A 10,818-nucleotide genomic window follows, 5' to 3' on the forward strand; every position below is an offset into this window, starting at 1 on the left:
GGATTATATATCCACCATAGAAAGGAAAACAATCTCTTCAATGTGGAATCTATTTTCCAAAACTGAATAGATCTATGCCACAAGCAGTTCCATCAGACAAATTGTGCCCTAAATCTTCTTTGAACTGCTGGGCTTAAATCAAATTTAGATATAAAAGGTTTCATTTTACATAACCTATATTTAAGGCTTCTATTGAGTCTTCAGAATGATTTGCTGCAATGCATGTGTTTTTGGTGTGAGTCCAACTTCTTAACCTGTCTGTAGTTTCAGTGATAAAAGTTCACATTAACTGAAATAATATGCCAACATTGAAAGCTCTCAAGCTAGTTATCAATAGTCTCCATGTCTCTAGTATGTTAAGATAAAATGAGCTGAACTATTATAAAAACTGACATTAATTGATATGATTCTCTATACCAATACTTCAATCAATTTAAAAATATTATTTCATAATCTGTGTATGTTGGAATTTGAGATAATGGAATGTATATGTCAGATAGCACGGGCTCCAATGTGGTAAAACTATAACCCCAGAGTCCCAGTGACATAATACAAATTTATTTATTATTTATGCTAGCCCCAATGTGAGTTGGTTATTCCTTCAGGGTAACTGCCCTCCATGCTGTGACACAGAGATCCAGGCTGTTTGTACCTTCTAGCTCCACCATGTCAATATATCCCCTTCTTTGTATCATGGCTCCTTAGGAGAAAAGGGGGTCAGAATAATACACTGACTCTTGAATGCTTCAACCCAGAAGTGGCTCTTGCTCATGAATGATTGGCCAATCCTAATCACTTGGGAACAAATGAATTTCCAGTGAACAGCAAATGCCTGTCTCAGGGAATGTTCAGCATTCTGAAGGAGTGTGCAAACTTGTGGCATCTTATTCCTTGAAAATGTACGTTCTATCAATGTCACTGTGTTTACACAAAATCTTGCTTAGTAGTGTCATATCTGAATGTACATAACATCTGTGCTTATAATTATACATCTAAAAGTAGGACATAGTTTTGTTTATAAAATAACTATGTTGTTCATAAGTGATTTTTGTTACACGGATATTAAAATTATTTTTTGCTAAAGGTATTGTTTTATTGCTTGGGTGATAAATGTCAAAGATATACCCCATGTAGGCAGGAAGTAGAGTTTCCCTTGAATAAGAGACTATTTGTGGTACCAGGCTCCAGAATTTTAGCAAGCCTCTGAGGAAGAAGCAAACCTCTGCCATCCAAAGGAAAATCAGGAATGAGAAGCATTGCTCAGTGAGGCAATAGAATGAGGATGCTTTTCTCAGAGTGCGTGAAACCATTGAAAGAACTTCTATTGTGTCTTGGGAAGAAGGGTAACGATAAGCAGACTAAGGACAGGGGAACAAGGATCCTAGGGGATACCGACGCTTTCGAATAAGAACACAAGTGTATAGACAGGCATAGAACCTGGGACTTTGCTCCCTGTCTTTGCTCTTAAAGAAGATTCTGAAGATCTCGGAGCTCTTGGGGGTACCAAGAGTTTGGTTTACTTGGGGCCAACATTTATTTATTTTGAGACAGGGCTCACTCTGTCACCCAGGCTAGAGTGCACTGGTGCAGTCAGAGCTTACTGCAGCCTCGACCTCCTGGGCTCAAGTAATTGCCCTCTGCCTTAGCCACCAAGTATTTGGGACTACGGGTACATGCCACCATAGCTGGCTAATTTTTTTTCAGCAGAGATCAGTTCTATGTTGCCCAGGCTGCTTTCAAACTCCTGAGCTCTAGCAATCGTCCTTCCTTGGCCTCCCAAAGTACTGGGATTATAGGCATGAGCCACCATGCTTGTTTAGGCCAGCTTTTAAAAAGGAGCAGAAACTCTCATTAGGTTAGATGGAGATTGGAATAAAAGAAGTGAGAAGACCCCAGTGGAAGGCTACATACATTCTGGGAGAGAAAGGCAGGACTCAAGTCACAGAATATGGCTGTAATATTTGATACATCTGGGGGTGGGGAATGGGAGTAAATGGAAGATGAATGTGGGGACATGGATAGCAGCCAGACCATAGATTTGCTTCTAAAATTAATGTAGAGTCATTGTGGGATTCATATTATAACACATGAATAGATTTTTATTTTAGAAACAATAGCAGCCATGTAGCCTAGAGATGATTTTATGAACTATGACAGTGCTGAAGAAAGAGAGAAAATATTTGGCAATAGACTCTACAGGACTTGGTGAACTATTGGTAGTCAGGGTGGGAAAGTTGTAAGTGAATTGAATTGGGCTGACTTCCAGGGTTCCAGACTTGGGAAACTGGGCAATGATGGGGCCAAACTCACTGAGAAACAGCAGAGGCAGGCTGGTGTGGAGAAGGTAATGGAACAGTTCTGTGCATGGTGATTTTGAGCTGTTTGTGACACGGAACAGATACTCATTATTCTTTAAATATGTGAATTCCTTTCTCTTTCAAAAAAAAGAAAGAAATGACTATTTCCCAATGTATAAGACCCATAAAGAAAGAGTGCTAAGGTCTTTTGAATGGTGTCATGTATCTATTAGAAATTAAGATCATAAAGCCTCAGTTTTCATTCAAAGTTGACCTCTACCAAAAATTAAAGGCATGCATTGTTACTCAGGTCCTGATGCTGTGTTATACACATTGGGTTAGACCTCCTTGTCTTGACTCTTTGAATCATAGCTGTTTCCTAGATCCTCTGGACTTGGTGTCTATACCAGCATCTATAAGGTGGATTAGCACCCACAACACCCAATGCACAGGCCTTCTACCTAGCCTCAATCAGCCTCTCCTGTGTCTCTACCAAGACCCTGCACTCCGATAGTCATTTGACTGGTTTCCAACAGTGATCCAGATACTGCCGCTGGACGTTCATAGGCAATTGCTTCATGTATTTGGAAGTGATTCTTTCTGAAGCCATGCTCATAAACTACATTAGTACTCTCAAAATATATTATTGTTCTCCTCCCCTAACTTCAGTGAGACACCTAATTCAGTGCTTAGTGCATGAAAAGGACTCAATGTTTTTTGAATAAAAGAATAGATAAATATATTAAATGGAGGCCATCAAAAAACCCTCTTATTGCTCTATCAATGTACCTTATGCTCACACATGTGATTTCTTAATTGTCCCCATGCCAGTGATGCATATGCCTCATCTAGTGATGAACACAAATGTAGTGGTGAACACAATTTTCACTAACAACAGACTGGAAATAGCCAAAGCCACTAAATAGCTGTAGCCTAAGAGCTCCACATCCATGTGTCAAAGGAGAAGCAGATGGGTCAACCTCCTTTGTGACACAACTTCCCAAAAGTACTAAAATAATGATTCATTTTACAGACATGAAAAACACAGCAGGAAATGGAATAACACAATTTTAATTAGAAACATTCAGATTTACTCTTAATTTAATTCAGCTGCCCAACAGCCATGGTTAGATTTGCATCATGATGTATTTTCGATACTATCTATTTTCATAAATGTAAACTTTCCTGAATATGGTTCTGATGGATCCTGACATTTTAAAATATGTCCTATTGTCCTTTTCTGTGCAGTAGACCAAGCATAGAGTGTTCACTCCTATATCATTGTCACTGTACTATCAGACCAGATGGCTACTTCATCACAGAATCAAGAATTAGGAATAATTTATGCTGTTCCTTGCTCTAGAATATGAAAATAGAAAGCATTTGCTGCACACATACTCATGAGGAGCAGCTTGAACCAACCCTAACAGCCTCATCGGAGGACATTTGGTGCTGTGGCTGCACCGTCTACAGGAATTGGATTTCATTCTATGGAGCCCTAAGCTCTCAGGTCATGGAGAAAATTATTGAAGCACGTGAGTCGATGCTTCACCTAGTAATCAAATTAAGCCCAGAGAGCCTCTTTGTTGAGGAAAACAAGTTGCAATAAAACAGTTCTAAAATGGGAAAGATTATATCTGAACCTTTCATTGTTTCATATTCAAGGATTTCTCCCCTTCATAGGAAAAAAATTACGAATGTTGGCTTAATATTCAGAGCAGTTGTTTTTGTGTCTGTGAACATTAAATGTTAGAAATGGAAGAGCTATTTATCTTCAGCTGGCTGAAGAGAACAGTGGAAATTTCTCTTTATTGGTCTATAAATAAGCAAAGTCTGAACACACCCTTTATTGGGAGAGGAGCCACGGCAACTCATTCCACATATCAACTGGCTCGGCAGGATTTCTGTATTTGATATGGTCATAAGCATGCAGCTAATGACATAGACAAAAGGTTGTCCTCTCACACTATCAAATGTATTTAGCCCTAGGACCAACTAGTATTCCCCAGAAACTAGCATATCCTTAGAAAGAAAAATGCATGTAAAATCATAAACATTTCTAACAGGTGTTATTGTTGAGAAAAAGCTAGAGGAATCAATGATGTATCATTTAACAAGATCAAATGAATGGTGGTTAGTTTCTTTGTAAAATCATTTATTAACAAAGAAATGTGACACACTTGGGCTTTGTTTACATAGTGCCAGAAAAAGCTGGTTAATTCAGTAAAAAAACAAGCAAACAAAACCTCCCCCAAAATATCAGTTAAGATGCCTATTTGAATTCTACAAACCAGAGATCGGCTGCATTAATTTATCAGTTATCTGTGGTTGTGAACATGTAGGAAAGCCATTGAAAATCTCTCAACTAAATGGGCAATATAATCTGTTCTTCCTATGTGAATCTGTTTAATTTGTTCATGTATATTAACTTTTTCAGATTAGATAGCCCACAAAAGCAGACAGCTGCACTAGAGGAATTTAGTTATGTAGGCAAAATTAAGAGGCTATCAGTATGAAAAGTGAACTGACAGAAAGCCTAACAAATTGGAAAGAATAACAGGCAGCTAGCAAGAATCATGTTCCCTTTCCAAGAAAGGAACTCTGCCTGTTCCCTGTACGTGATTTGAGGCTTATACTCATATTAATGATAATACCTCTTCCATCAATATCTTGGATTATTACCAGTGTCTGGGAGAAATTTTATTGGCTGCCGCAGTTCATTGAAAATTAATTGATATGACACACTTACTCTACATGAACTTGGAAAAAAGTCTATGGAGTGAGTGATTTAATTCATTTTATGTTAATTATAAATTATGCCAGGAAACACTATTACGGATGGCCTTGTTTCCAGCTCACATTGCATGTGTGAGCAGTTTGTACTTCCGACATGCTGAATACCCTGACTTTGACTGACTAACACCTTAGGAAAGGCATTCATTTGGCATTCTCACTAATATTTGCAATGTGGCATGTCCTTAAACAAATTAGGCCAGGAGGAGGCAGCAAAATGGCCCACTTATCTTTATTTGTAATTTAACCAACATTATGGGAGACAACATCCAAATTGGGCAATTTAAAACTTTTACTTGCTTTCTGTATATATGTAAATAATCTCCTGAGTGTTTCAGAAAACTGAAAAGGAAGAGGGGTTGGGGTAGGGTGGGGAGCAGCTGCCAAATCAAGCGGAAAATGCAAGATGACTTTAGAAAGAGAATATAGAGTTGCTGGTTGCACATTAAGGCGGTATGCTGAAGAACTCTTTATTTTCATTTCCTGTTTGATAGTGCTGATGAGTAGATTCCTCTCTATTCTCCTCTCGGTGAGCGCACACTAGTACTTTTATTAAAAGGAGTCCATCAGAATGGGGTAGTTGTTATGCAGGAGCAGTAGCTCACATAATGGGGGATGGCATTTCTTTCCACTCGTGCTGGTCCGCTGGTTCTAATAGCAACCTGGAGCTCAATTTCCTCCTCAAGAACATTGCATTTCATGTGGAATGTCAATTATTAAAATGCAGTGTCCCGTGTCTTACTTCTCAGTAGATGAATTCATTTGCAAAACTTGCTAATTTATGCAAATGATCCTTAACCTGTAACTGCCTGGAACCTATTTCAGCATTTCTAGCATTTGGCGGCTTGGAGCCTAGATGCGGGAAGGAAATCCATTAATGCAGAATTTGTCAGTTCTGTCATCATTATATTGGTTACTGAGTTGTTTAAAAAAAAAAAAAAAAAACACCAAAAACAGATAAAAATGTGTTATTAAGTGGAAGCCAACCGACAGCTAGAGCTGAAAAATCTAGAGATTAAATTAAAGATAAACCAGGATGAGAGGATCTGATACCTGCATCTCCTGACACCCCTGAGTAATGTTAGATGCTAATGACCTCTTTTCTGGAAGAAACTAACTGGTTAATAACCCAAAGAGGGTCTATCAGCTACTGACTAAGACAGATCCAGATAGTGAGCAGATAAGAAATTTCTTATTGGGAATAAGAGCCAAATTGGCCTGGGTTTCCGTAAATGCAAAGCACAAAAGGAAATATACACAGTTTTTGTTTTTATTTTTTAGTCACGGTTACATGAAAGATGAGGTAGCAAAAAAATGGATGCTGTCAGGAAGGGGGTTGCTGTGTGTGCATGCATGCACGCATGTGTACTTGTGCTTGTGTGTGAGAGCATGAGGTGGTACAAGAGGGCCCGCTGGTACTTCTGTGTCTGAATGTGTGTTCCCACAAGTACCTCGTCCATCACATATCTTGCAGTTTCCCTTTGAATCGATTGAGTTTTGTACGTCAATGGGGCTGTATTTTAATCAACAGTTTGGAAAAGACATACAATTTTTAACCCCTGTAGCCCTCATGTACTGTGACACAGTCTCTTTTCATGAACCATGTTGAGAAAGGGCTTTCTGCAAACCTCAGAGCTGCAGGTCAGGAGGATTCAGATTTCTGGCCTGTCTTCTGCATCCATCGGACCTAGATCTATTGTTTTTATGCCGTGTTCTTCATTCTAGCAAGTTTACAAAGGCCAGCGAGCAGGCTGATTTAGATTTAAATTAGCCAGGAAGGCTTGATAAGGGAAGCTGTGTGTGTGTGTGTGTGTGTGTGTGTGTGTGTGTGTGATGCACAGGTGAGCTCTAGTCTGGACACTCAGCCTGGGCCATCAATGCAGACTCTATCAAGCAGCCCCTTTGGTCTACTGCACCGCACTGGCCACTGGTCACTGTTTTGGGGGATTTCCTTTGTTCAGCTGAGCATGGCCTCTGACTTACCTGAATCCATGCTGCACATACACTGTTACAAGCTGCCCTCATAACCCGATCTTCTGGCTGCTGTATTTTTGTGTTTTTTTTTTTTTTTCTTTCAAGTGTACCAATAGTTGCAAAGCAGGTAGGGGCATTTGTTGTGGATATTGGGATGAATTGTTTCAACTCCTCGATGGATTCCAATGAAAGAGGAAAAAAAGAATCTGCCCTTAGTAAAATGGACAATTGACACTTCAAGGAATCTGTCCAAGGTCTGGAAGATTATAAGAGAGTACATATTTAATGGCTCACTTTGCTCCTATTTCTTTCAGAACTGTGTCTCTTTAAATCTACTGAGGAAGATATTCCTTCTGGCCCACAGGATGCCAAAATGACTTGGTGATTTATTTATGCAGCACTTGGCAGCCTATAGTCCAGATTGTGGCTGAAGCTGAATTTTATGAGCCTTCCCCTAGTGAGTATATTTTAAAATTATATTAAAAATATATTTTTTGAAAACCTCAGTCATGTTTGGCCCAGCCTCGGGCCCTGAGAACGATGGTGATAGGACCAAGGAATTAATATTACTAAGGACCTGGCTGGTGAAATTTTTATTGTGAGAGCTTAGAAGAGTGTTAAGCTTTCATTTGGGGAAGGAAAAAAATTGTATTCAAACGTAAATGTTTTAGTGATATCAAATGTGACCTTTCCTATTTGTAGCAATTCATCTGGTCCCTCAACAGCTATTTATTGGGCTTCTCACTATGTTCCAGGAAGTATTCGAAACCCAGGGGATTGTGGTGAAAAAGACAAACACTGCCCCGTCTCGCCCGGAACAGACATTTCAGAGGAGGGAGATGGATGATAAATAGGTAAGTAAATACTGTAGTTGAACAGAATGGTTTCAAATCACAATAACAATAAGTCCCATGTAACAAACACACAGACTGCGTCACAGGACTTTGAGCTGAGAACCCCCTGAGGTGCAGTGACTTTCCATGTTTGCCTGAAAGGATAGCTTCTTTAATGTTAAATCAGAAAAGCAGGCTGGGCACAGTGGTTCATGCCTGCAATCTCAGCACTTTGGGAGGCTGAGGCGGGAGGATTGCTTGAAGCCAGGAGTTGGAGACCAGCCTGGGCAACAAAGGCAGACACCGTCTTTACAAAAAATTTTAAAAATAGCCAGGAGCGGTGGTGCATGCCTGTAGTCCCTGAGGTGGGGTGGGGAGTCACAGGGGGCACAGGCATGGGAAGGAGGATGGCTTGTGCCCAGGAGTTCAAGGCTGCAATGAACTAGGATCCTACTACTGTACTCCAGCCTGAGCGACAGAGCGAGACCCTGTGTAAATAGAAAAGAAGAGGGTCTAGCAAAACAATTACCTGGACAATTTTACTTCTTTAAAACCCAGGCCAAAAAGAAAATGTGTTGTGAAGCTCAAATGAAAGGGTTTAGACCAAGAGACGAGTTGATACCAAGGTGGTCAGGCAATGTAGTTCCTTCCAGAAGCAGCTTGTAGTTTGGCATCGTGGGTTTAAACTTTACAGGATCAGTGATTAATTGTTGTAAGGAGGCCCAAGTTTACAAAGTCTGAAATAAGGCCACAGGGGCAGGGTTTTCACTGATGGGTCATAAAAAATGACACAGCAAGGATAAGAACTTAAAATCCTGGGCAGTCTTCATTGAGAATTCTTCATAGTAATACCTCATATTTGCACACCACTTTATGTTTTTCTTTTAAGTACAGTTCACATTTTTATGGCCTTTGATTTCCACATCAATCCTGTAAGTTATTGCAATCCGCATGTTAGAGGAAAGAACTATGTCTTGGAAGAGATATACAGCTTTACAATGGTAAAACTGGTCTCTTTACCATAGTCAGCCATTCACTCAAAAATGCAGATGTGATACCTCCCAATTTTAAAGGAATAATTCTTTGTGATTGCATTGCACTCAGCTTCTGTAGCCAGTTGAAAGTGAAAACCTCTGGTAGTCCATAATTTTGTTCCAAGTTTTACCCCATTTTTATGTGGATTTTTTAAACTGAAGTTATGCTTTCAAAATACAAAAACAACTACTTAAATAAGTAAATGGGCATGGCAGATGCTTCACGTGGTCCTATCTCCCAAAAAAGCTGCTTAAAACTATGGCTTGCTGTGGAGTCAAGTAGACAAGGACTCAAATTCAAAGACATAGTCTGGCTTTTATTGCTGACAGTGAGATAGATTTTCCTTAATACTAAAACTGAAGGTGAAAAGGAGGCCTGCAATTGTGACTAAGTCAAGGCCAGAGGATATCAAGGGCCTTGTCATTACTGTTAAAAACCACAAGCAAGAACAATCACCATAACCTAGACCTTTGCTGAAGAATTGCTGGCCGAGGAACAAAAAATTAATAATTCAAATGAAACTCGCTTAAATCATTTTACTATCCCTTTTGGTAAACAAAGACCTTTTCTTAAAACATAAAATTTTAAGGAATGTATCCTTTTTAATGGAAAAGATGTAATTATTACCATGTAACATTGATTGAATGTCAAAAGTATTTAATTTATTGGGTACTAGTAATACAGAAAGATGGTACATAGAAAGTGAAATTAGACACTTTCCATAAGTGTCTAGTCATAATTCAACAGACACAACTTAACACTCTTTTGCTAGCATGAATCTATCATCAGTAAACTTTCTAGTGATCACCTTTTTTTAAAAATTTCATATTGTATAATTTATTCACAATGTATCAATGCCCAAGTCTTTTGAGTAAGATTGCTTTCTGAGAGAGTTATGTGTGTGTTATTGTGTTTCATTGAAATTACTTAAGCATAAATTTGAGCTACAATTACGGTTATTTTGTAGTACAAAAGCGTTGGGGCAGAAGGTTCCATCTAGTACGTGTCCCTTTCTGTCCCATACACAGCCACATGCTATGCTGAACCAACTTGTAGGGTAAACTTGGGTGTGGTCAAACCTCATACTCTTGAGAATGTGGAAGAATCCTTCCTGCTCTACTTCAGTTAAGGCTCAAGGTGCCCCTTCAGCGTGATGAGAGAGTCTGGACCCCATGTACGCCATGGCTGACACTCGCAAGCAGTTTTGGACAGGCAGGTTCATCTAATTTCAGATGAGGGCTCCTTAATTCACAGAATGTCTGGATCTCCTGGCGCTTTATAAGAGCTAATCTCATCCAGTGCCAAAGCCCTTTGGGTTTTTTCCTACTGTTTGAGACTATACGTCATTAGTCTCATCCTCTTCTATGTGTTGTTTCTTTGGTTATTCTAGAAGATCCCAAGTAAAAGCTCCAGGCGGCAGTCAGGAGTTCTAAGCAGGTGATAGTCATAGTATTGATGGAAAGGGCTGGCTTTGGGATCAGTTAGATCTGGATTTGAATCTCAGCCTTACCACTTCCTGTGTGAACTTGGGGAATTATTACACTCTTCTTTGAGGGTCAATTTCCTTACTTGTAAATAGGAATAATTATGTCAACTTTATAGGACATCATGAGGATTAAATGAGGAAAAATAAAAACCAGCACACAGCATCTCCTAAGTGCTCAAAACTGCAAGCTCTCTTACCTCTTGACTCTTGAGGACCTTGCCTTCTAAATATATCTCCGTCTCATACATCACTTCAAGACACAGGTACGCAAGTGGTTTTAATGACTCAGTTTCATCTGCTGCATATTTTGTCTAAAATGTCTAAGTACTTCACCGGTACAGTAAAGCCTTCCTCTAATGCCATCCTTGGATTTCTTGCTCTAGAGCCATTGTATAAATGG

General features: G+C 39.4%; 1 long non-coding RNA gene across 7 annotated transcripts in view; it reads left to right on the forward strand.

The window, feature by feature from the left end:
• The window catches only part of LOC102135057 (uncharacterized), a 180,481-nt gene that overhangs the window by 103,254 nt on the left and 66,409 nt on the right, over positions 1-10,818 (forward strand). For all 7 annotated transcript variants that reach the window (XR_010579940.2, XR_010579941.2, XR_010579938.2 and 4 more), the window contains 3 exons: positions 7,379-7,521; positions 7,820-7,918; positions 10,535-10,681. This is a non-coding gene — a long non-coding RNA (uncharacterized lncRNA). The remainder of the gene's footprint in view (positions 1-7,378; positions 7,522-7,819; positions 7,919-10,534; positions 10,682-10,818) is intronic.

Source organism: Macaca fascicularis, chromosome 12 (assembly GCF_037993035.2).
Source record: "Macaca fascicularis isolate 582-1 chromosome 12, T2T-MFA8v1.1".
Classification (NCBI taxonomy): Eukaryota; Metazoa; Chordata; class Mammalia; order Primates; family Cercopithecidae; genus Macaca; species Macaca fascicularis.